Source organism: Carlito syrichta, unplaced genomic scaffold (assembly GCF_000164805.1).
Source record: "Carlito syrichta isolate Samal-C Ts95f unplaced genomic scaffold, Tarsius_syrichta-2.0.1 Scaffold315837, whole genome shotgun sequence".
In the NCBI taxonomy this organism is placed as follows: domain Eukaryota; kingdom Metazoa; phylum Chordata; class Mammalia; order Primates; family Tarsiidae; genus Carlito; species Carlito syrichta.
The window spans coordinates 81,744-92,358 of record NW_007259933.1 but is presented as its reverse complement, the minus strand read 5'-3'; positions in this window follow the sequence as shown (position 1 = coordinate 92,358).

The following is a 10,615-nucleotide window of genomic DNA, read 5'->3' as shown; positions in this document are numbered from 1 at the left end:
TTAAGCTTCATCAGTGATGGAGAATTAAAATCCTTCCCAGACATCCAATCCTTGATAGCATATGCTGCCTCCAGACCAGCTCTACAAGAAATACTTTAAAAAGTATTAAACACAGAAGAAAGAAAAAAAAGAAAGACAATGCCCATCACCAAATTGCATGAAAAATCTTGAAAACATACATGAATCAAACCAAAAATTAAAAGAGAGACAACAAACAGCAGCAGCAACAACAGACTATTTAAAACCGTATGACAGGGATACTCTCTCATGTCAATAATTAGCCTGAATGTAAATGGGCTAAATGCACCACTGAAAAGACATAGAATGACAAAATGGATAAAAAATCATGAGGCAAGAATATATTGTCTCCAAGAGGCTCATCTCACTAGAAAAGACACTCACAGGTTCAAAGTCAGAGGATGGGAAACAAAATTTCAGGCAAATAGAACACAAAGGAAAACTGGAGTGATGATCTTAATATCATAAAAAATACCCTTTAAGCTATCAACAATTTAGAAAGATGCAGAAGGTCACTACATAATGATAAAAGGTTCAATTTATCAATAAGAAATAACCATCCTAAAAATATATGCACCCAATATAGGATCACCAACTTTCATAAAGCAGTCTTCTAGGTAAACTTAAAAAATATATATTGACTCTAAGACTATCATAGCTGGGGACTTAAATACCCCATTCACAACCCTAGAGACAGATCAAGACAAAAATCAACAAGGAGATCCAGAACCTCAATGTGATGCTTGACCAAGTGGACTTAACTGATACCTACAGAACATTCCACCCAATAACCACAGGATTCATGTTCTATTCATCACCACTTGGAGTATATAGACCACATCCTCGGCCATAAATAAAGCATAAACAAATTTCATAAGATTGAAACATTGCCATGCACCTTTTCAGACAACAATGGAATAAAAAAAAACTATCAACACCAACAAAGTTTCCCAGAACCCACAAAGACATGGACACTAAACAGCATGATGTTAAAGAACTCCTGGGTCAACATGGAAATCAAAACAGAGACTAAAAGATACTGGGAAACAAATGAAAATGAAGAAATATCTTACCAAAACCTCTGGGATGTCATGAAATCAGTACTAAGAGTGCAATTCATATCTCTACAAAACACACATAAAGAAAATAGAAAGACCACAAGGTAACAGACTAACAAGTCACCTAAGGGAGCTGGAAAAGCAAGACCACCAAAACCCTAACTTCTGCAGAAGAATCTAGAAGCCCAAATTTCGGACATAGAAGATAAAAAGATAATACAAAAAATCCAGTGAAACAAAAAATTGGTTCTTTGAAAGGATAAACAAAATTGATAGGCCCCTATCTGGACTGACAAAGAAAAAAAGATGCAAAGCATGGATAAACACAATCAGAAATGCCAAAGATCAAGTCACAACTGACTCCAAAAAATTTTCAAAATTTTATCAGAGACTAATATGTACACTTGTATAGAAACAAATTCCAAAACCTAAAGAAAATGGAGGACTTTGTGATATCATACAAACTCCCCAAGTTGAAACAGGAAGAAATACAAACCCTAAATAGACCAATAACAATACATAAAATTGACAATGTCATAAGAAACTATCCAAAAAAAAAAAGAAAAGTCCTGAACCAGATGGCTTTCCAGCAGAATTTTACAAAACATTCAAGGAGGAACTCATACCAATCCTACTGAAAGTATTCCAGGCAATTGAGAAAGATGGAACTCTCCCCAAATCATTTTATGAAGTTCACATCACATTGATACCCAAACCAGGTAAAGATCCAACCAAGAATGAAAACTAGAGGCCAAAAATCTTGATGAATATAGATGGTAAATTCCTCAACAAGATCTTAGCAAACTGTATCCAACAACACATCTCAGAAAGCATCCACCACAATCAAGTAGGCTTCATCCCCAGGATGCAGGACAGGTTTACCATTCACAAGACCATAAACATAATTCATGATTATATCATTAGACATGGAAAAAGCTTTCTATAGGATCAAGCACCTCTTCTTGATAAAAAAACTTGAACATCTAGGCATAGATGGACCATACCTCAAAATAGCATGGACCATCTATGAGAAACTCACAGCCAGCATACTGCTAAACAGACAAAAATTGAAACCATTTCTATTGAAAACTGGAATAAGATAAAGATGCCCACTCTCATTCCTCCTTTTCAGCTTAATTTTGGAAGTCCTACTTAGAGTAATCAGACAAGAGAAGGAGATCAGTGGTATTTAAATAGGAAAAGAGGAAGTCAAGTCCCTCTTTGCAGACAACATGATTCCATGCCTCAAAAACCAAACAGAATCTGTCAAAAACCTCCTTTTCCTGATAAAGGACTTTGACAAAGTCTCAGGGAATAAAATCAATGTGCAAAAGACAGTTGCATTTCTAGACACTAACAATAAGCAAACGGAAACCCAAATAAAAAGCACAATCACATTCACAATAGCCAAAAGAAAAAAAAATACCTTGGCATTTTCCTAACCAGAAAGGTGAAAGACCTTTACAATGAAAACTACAAAACACTGCTCAAAGAAATCAAAAATGACAAAAACAAATGGAAAAATATTTCACACTCATGAATTGGAAGAGTTAAGATTATTAAGATGTCTATCCTACCCAAGGATAGATTTAACCCAATTTACATTACCAACAGCATTCTCATCTTTGACTAAGCCTCCACCACCAACCACTGGGGAGGGGAGAACACATTCAGTAAATGGTGCTGGGAAAACTGGTTGACCACATGCAAAAGATTAAAACAAGACTCCTATCTATCCTCATGCACAAAATCAACTCTAAATGGATCAAAGACCTAAATGTAAAACCTTAAACTGTAAGAACCTTAGAAAATATAGGAGACACCAACATGGAAATTGGAACTGGCAATCAATTCCTGATGAAAACCCCAAGTGCCCATGCCATAAGAGATAAGACAGACAAATGAGATCTCATCAAACTGACAAGCTTCTGCAAAGCCAAAGAAGCCATCAAGTGAGCTGTGAGACAGATGACAGAGTGGGTAGAAATATTTGCCAACTGTATGTGTTACAAAGACCTAACTTATAGAATCTACAAGGAACTCAAAACATGTCAAAAAGAAAAAAAATGAACAGCCCCATTACTAAGTGGGCAAAATATATGAATAAACAATTCTCAAAAGAAACATAAGAGCAGCCGACAGATATATGAAAAATTTCTCAGTCTCACTAATCATCAAAGAAATGCAAATTAAAACCACACCGAGATACCACCTAACTCCAGTCAAGATGGCCATCATCAATAACTTAAAAAGCAACAGATGCTGGAGAGGATGCAGTGAAAAGGGAATACTTCTACAGTGTTGGTGGGATTGTAAACTAATACAACCTCTGTGGAAAACAGTATGATGATTCGTAAACGTTCTTAAAATCATTCTTCCATATGACCCCGTAATACCCCTACTGAGAATATAACTGGAGAAACTAAAATCACTCTATGAAAAAGATATCTGCACACATGTTTATTGCAGCACTGTTCACAATAGCAAAAATATGAAACCAACCATGCTGCCAATCAAAAGAGGACTGGATAAAAAAAACATGGTAATATACACAATGTAATATTACACAGCCATAAACAAGGACAAATTTATGGACTTCGCAGCAACTTTGATGGACTTATATTCTATAATACTGAGTGACCTATCACAGAAACAAAGAATTGAGCACCACATATTCTCACTTATAAGCAGACTTTGATCAATTATCACAATACTATAAGAAAAAGGACTGGCAGTAGTAGGAAACTGCCAGAGGAAAGTGGGGGTGGGATTGTCAGTAGTGGGAATCTGCTGGTGGAGTTGTCATACCTCATCAACAAGGGTATAAGCATAATCAACATTTGTACACCTAATCCTGAATTGTACCCCACATTTTTCAAAAACCTCAATATTATTATATTTTGGGCTTGTAATGCCTTTGTAATTTCCTCTATTATTAAAAGATAAATTCACTCAACAATAATTGTGTTAGGCAGTCATCGTGGTGCATGACTTTAGTCCTAGCTATTGGGAAGGCTGAGATAGAATGATTACTTGAGCCCAGGAGCTCAAGTTTGCAGTGAACTGCGATCATACCACTGCACTCTAGACTGAGTAACAGTAAGACTTAGTCTCTAAAAAATATAAATTAAAAAAATAATAATTTGATTTAAAAAGCAATAGTTGCAAATATATATCAGTGGGCACACAGTGCATAAAGATTTAGTATGTGACAGTAATAACAGAAAAGAATGACAAAGGAACTGCTTAGGAGCCAAAGTTTTGAATACTTTTAAAGGTAAATTGGTTAATTAAAACAAGATGTTTTAGTATAAAATATCAATTGTAAACCCCATGATAGCTACTAATAGTATAAATGAGAAATAAATAAAAATGACTTACTGTTAAAAATCAGTCATACAGCCGGACTCGGTGGCTTAGCCTGTAATCCTGCGACTTTGGGAGGCTGAGGTGAGTGGATTGCCTGAGCCTGCGAGTTCGAGACCCGCCTGGGCAGGCGAGACCTCATCTCTACAATAAATCAAAAAATCAGCCGGGCATGGTAGCGCATGCCTGTAATGCCGGCTATTCGGAAGGCTGAGGCAGAAGGATCGCCGGAGGCCAGCAGGCGAGGTTGCGGTGGCCGGGAGCGGCCTCTGCACTCCAGTCTGGGCGACCAAGTGAGACTCCAACTCAAAAAAAAAATCAGTCATACACAAAACAGTAAATGGAGGCACTGAAGAATAAAATATTTGATATGGGAAGATAAAAAGAAAATGGCAAAGATTAATTCTTATCAGTGATTATTTTTAATAAAAATGAATTAAGCTTTCTAATTAAAAAAACAGATGTTGGCATAACGGATTAAAAATGATCCAACTATATGTTATAGACAGCAAACTCAATTTAGCTCTAAAGATACAGATAGGTTAAAAGTGAAAAATGAAAAAGGTATTTCATTAGAACAGTAATAAAATGAGAGCTGAAATAGCTATACTAATATTCGACAAAAAATACTTTAAGCAAATATTTTACAAAATACAGCAAAGGGCATTGTATATCAATAAAGGGGTCAATTCATTAGAAGAGCTGACATTTATTAATCTATAGTACCTAACAAAAGAGGTACAAAATATATAAAGCATAAATTGACAGAACTGAAGAGCTAGTTCTATGATATCTCTTGGAGGCTTCAATAAATGACAGTCACTAGTAAACAAAGCAATTGCATGGAATATCAATAAGAAAATGGGATTTGAACAACACTGTAAATCCAGAAACATGAAAGACATATGCAGAACATATATAGAAATAAACACTCTTCTACTGTGGACATGAAACATTTTCCAGAATAAAATCATTTAGGTAACAAGACCAGTCTCAATGCTTTCAAAAAGTCTAAAGTTGTAGCTGGGCTCGGTGGCTCAGCCTGTAATCCCGCGCCTTTGGGAGGCTGAGGTGAGTGGATTGCCTGAGCCCGCGGGTTCGAGACCCGCCTGGGCAACTTGGTGAGACCTCATCTCCACAATAAATAAAAATGAGCCGGGCGTGGTAGCGCGCGCCTGTAGTTCCAGCTACTTGGAAGGCTGAGGCGGAAGGATCGCCGGAGCCCAGCAGGTCGAGGCTGCCGTGGCCGGGATCAGCCACTGCACTCCAGTCTGGGTGACAGAGTGAGACTCCAACTCAAAAAAAAAAAAAAAAGTCTAAAGTCATCCCAAGTATCTTCTTTGACTACAATAAAATGAAGTTAGAAATCCACAATGGAAAGGAATTTGGCCAATTGAAAAATATGTGAAAAATTAAACAGCATAACTGTAAACAACCAAAGGATGACAGAAGAAATTACAAGGGAAATTAGAAAATACATAGAAATGTATGAAATGAAAACGCAACATACTAAAACTGATGTGAAGTAGCAGAAGTAGTGTCCAAAGGGTAAGTTTTAGTGAAAAATGTCAACATTAAAAAAGAAGTAAAATTTAAATCAATAACCCAAGTTTCTATCTTAAGGAATTAGAAAAAGAAAAATATACTAAATCCAAAGATGTCAGATGAAATGAAAGAAAGATTAAAGAAAGGTTTTAAAAGTGAAAAAAAATAATAGAGGAAAGTCAACAAAATCAAATATGGGTTGTTTGGAAGATCAACAACATTGACAAAACTTAACTAGATTGACTGAGAAAAGAGAAAATTCTTGCTGGGCACAATAGCACATGTAATCTCATTTATTCAGGTGACTGAGGAGGGAGAAGTGAGAAAAGGAGCTGAAGTCATTTCTCCACAAAAGATTTTAAAAAGTCAATAAAAGCATGAAAAGATACTCAAAGTCATTAGAAATAATATTCAACACCACAATTAGGTAACATTTCACTCTCATTAAAATGACTAATATAATTTTTTTAAAAAACAGTTAGTGTTAGGATATTCAGAAATTGATATGAGCATACATTTCTAGTAAGAACGTAAAGTGGTGCAGATGCTGTGTAAATTAGTTTGGTGGTATCTCAATAAGTTAAACATAAAATTACTATATATACCATCAGTTCTACTCTGAGTAAATAACCAAAAGAATGCGTTTTTTAATGGATTTCAAACAAAACTCACACACAAGTGATCAAACAAATGTTCATCAATTGATAAATGATAAATGAAATATGGCACATCCACACACTAGAATATTACTTAGCAGTAAAAGGAAACGAAATATTGTTACTGGCTACATAATGAATTAATCTTTAAAAATATTAAGTCAAAGAAGCCAGACACAAAATTCAGTCACATATTGTATGATTTCATTTAAATTTTATATCCACAATAAGCAAAACCAAAGAGACATAAAGAAAGCAGATTACTGCTGGGTGTGGTGGCTCACACCTGTAATCCCTGCACTTTGGGAAGGGAAGGCGAGAGGATTGCCTGAGTCCAGGGATTCAAGACCAGCCTGGGCAACTTGGGAAGACCTCGACTCTACAAAAAATAATAATAATTTAAAAATAGCTGGGTGTGGTGGCACCTGCCGTAGTTCCAGTTACTCGAGAGGCTGAGGCGGAAGGATTGCTGCAGTGGCCATGAGCATGCCACTGCACTCCAGCCTGGGTGACAAAGTGAGACTCTGACGAAAGAAAGAGAGAAAGAGAGAAAAAAAGAAGGAAGGAAGGAAGGAAGGAAGGAAGGAAGGAAGGAAGGAAGGAAGAAGGAAAGAAACAAAGAAACAAAGAAACAAAAGAAAAAAAGAAAGAAAGAAAAAGAAAAAAGAGGGAAAGGGAAAGGGGAAGGGGAAGGGGAAGGGAAAGGGGAAAGGGAAGGGAAGAAGATTACTGGTTGCCAGGCAATATGGGGAGAAAGACAATGTGGAATAATTTTTGAATAAGTACAGGAATTACATTTAGGGTGACAAAAGTGATCTGGAACTAGATAGTGGTGATTGTTGCACAACATTGTGAATGTACTAAATGCCACTGAACTTTACAGTTTAAAATAGTTAAAATGCTAAATTTAGGTAATACATATTTTATCATGACTTTTCAAAATGGGCAAAATATCTGAATGATAATTTCTCCAAGGAAGATATACAAGTGACCGATAAGCACATGAAAAGATGCTTAATGACATTAGTCATTTGGAAAATGTAAGTCAAAACCATGAAATACCACTTTACATCCACCAAGGTAGCAATAATAAAAAGACAGATGACTTTTAGAGCCCTTGTATATAGCTGGTGGGAATGTAAAATGTTGTAAAGATAGAGTTTGCATATGACCCAACAATATTCACAAAATCAAAGGATTTTAAAACATACATGTACATACAAAATCTGTACATGTATATTTACATCAGCATTATTCATAATAGCAAAAATGTGAAAACCATCCAACTGTTGATCAACTGATGAATGGATAAACAAAATGGCAAATATACATACAAAAGAATGTTATTCAGACACGGGGATAAATGAAAAGAAATAAAGCACTGAATATGCTCCAAGATGTATGAATCTGAAAACTTTATACTATGTGAAAAAGAAAGACAAAAAAGGCCACATATTATATGATTCTATTAATATGAAATATCGAGAATAGGCAAATTCATAGAGACAGAAACTAGATTAGTCATTGCCCAAAACTGCAGATCTGGGCAGGGGTGGGTATGGGAAATATAAGTAGTAACTGTTGTAACTGCTATAGCAGAAAGGGATTGGCAGTAATGGGAAACTGCTAGGGGAGGCGGGGTGATTTTGGCAGTTGACAAAAGCTGCTAGAGGAGGAAGGGGCATACCTCATCAACAAGGGTACCTGCATAATCAAGGTTTGTACACCTAACCTTTAATTGTACCCCACATCTTTAAAAGAAAATAAAATACTCCAAAAAAGAAAAGAAAAAAAAAACTCCTCTTGTCAAAATATGACAAGGACACAACAGAAAAGAAAACCATAAGTCAATTTACTTGATGAATACAGATGCAAAAATTCTCGGCAAAATACTAGCCAACCAAATCCAACAGTACATCAAAAATAATACATAACAATATTCTGGGTTTTATTCTACAGATATAAGGATGATTTGACATACATAAATCAATGAATGTGTTTTACTACATGAACAATTAAAGCCAACAAACATGTAAGCATCTCAAAAGATGCAAAAAACATATTTAATAAAATCCAATATCCTTTAATGATAAAATTCCTCAACAACCCATGCATTGAAAGAATATATCTCAAAATAGCAACAGCTATATATGACAAACCCACAGCCAACATTATAACAAATGGGCAAAATTTGAAAGCATTTCCCCTAAGAACTTCAACAAGACAAGGATTCCCACTCTCACCACTCCTATTCAGCATAGTACTAAAAGTTATAGCCAGAAAAAGAAATAAAATGCATTTAAATTGAACAAGAGAAAGCAAAATGATCTCTGCCAGCTGATGACATTATCTTACACCTGGAAAAACCTAAGTATTCCTTGAAAAGACTGCTAAAATTTATAAATGACTTTGGTAAAGTTTCAAGATACAAAATTACTGTACACAAATCAGTTGCATGTCTATACACTAACCATGTTCAAACTGAGGATCAAATCAAGAACTCAATCCCATTGCTTCCCTGGATGAAAAATGTCCTCAAAGGAATATGGCAGAAGCACTGAAAAAATCAAAATCAAGTAGTTCAAAAACTGTTCTGAGTTGTGGTAAAAGCATCTCAATAAGTATATTGTATTAAACGGATAGTACTTTGAAGGTGACTCAAATTTAAATATGTATGAATAAGTACACAATTTTTAAAATAAATTCCAGTTTTTCGGGAATTCCGCCCTCATATATCTTGTTTTTCTAATCCATTCATTTTTCTGTCTTTCTAAATTATTATTTCACAACTTTTCTTCTCAAACCTTTAGCTTCTCCTTCTACATCGCCACTCTCAGTTGATGTCCTTGTTTCCCACTTCACTAAAAAAAGATTGATCAGAAGACAACTTTCTAAAATGCCCACTACATCTACAAGCCTATCTGCCTCTAAAACCATATTCTCTTCTTTATCTTCTATTATAATGAATAATTTCTTTACATCCATTACTAAACTCAATTTATTCCCCTATACATAAGAACTCATCCCATTTTGCTTACTCAAATTACAGCAGTCTCATCTCTGCTATATCAACAATTTTCTCCCTATTGTATCATTCTCATTTTTGTTTCTTTATGGGGGGAAACGAATCTCTGGATCCCACTACTGTCTGCCAGCTATTGCCCCATTTTTCTGTTCCCCCTTAATGGTAATACTCCTCAAAAGAGTTATCTATATCAACCATCATCAATTATTCCTTGCTCATTTTCTTTTGGATTCACTTCAGGATGGCTTCTATTCATTCAGTTTATGAACTATTACCCACAATCACAGTCATTTATCAGCCCTCATCTTTGGCGTATCAGTAACATTTTGCACAGTATGTCACCCCTTTTCCTTGAAAAGCCTTTGTTTTACATTAGTTTCCAAGATATCATACTATGTTGGTTTTCTCCTAACTCAATAACCATTTCAACTCACTTTTTAAAAATATTTAACTTTTCTTTTGTCTACATTTATTAAATATAGAGTGTCCCATGGCTCACTTCTTGAACTGTTTCTACATTCTACTTTCTATATTCACTTGCTAGGTGATCTCATCTATCTTCATGTATTCAAATCCCATCTATGTATTGTTGACTCTCAACTTTATATCCCTTTACCATAATTCTACCATGAAATATCGATTCATATATGCAGCATCTCCACCTAGGTGTCTAACAAACAACTGAAACCTAACATATTCATGTGTAGTTCATAATCTTCACCACCAAAAACTTCTTTCCTTTCTCAGCATATTAGCTGCCTATTGCTGTATAAAAATTTACAATATATTTGTTAGATTAATGCACCTTTACTATTTCACCATTTCTATGGAACAGAAGATTCTTTTGCTGAGTCTTCTGTTTTCAGAGTCTTTCACAAGGCTGCAATTAAAGTGTCAGGAAGGTTTAAGGTCTCATCTAAAAGGTAAGCAGAATGAACTTCCAAGCT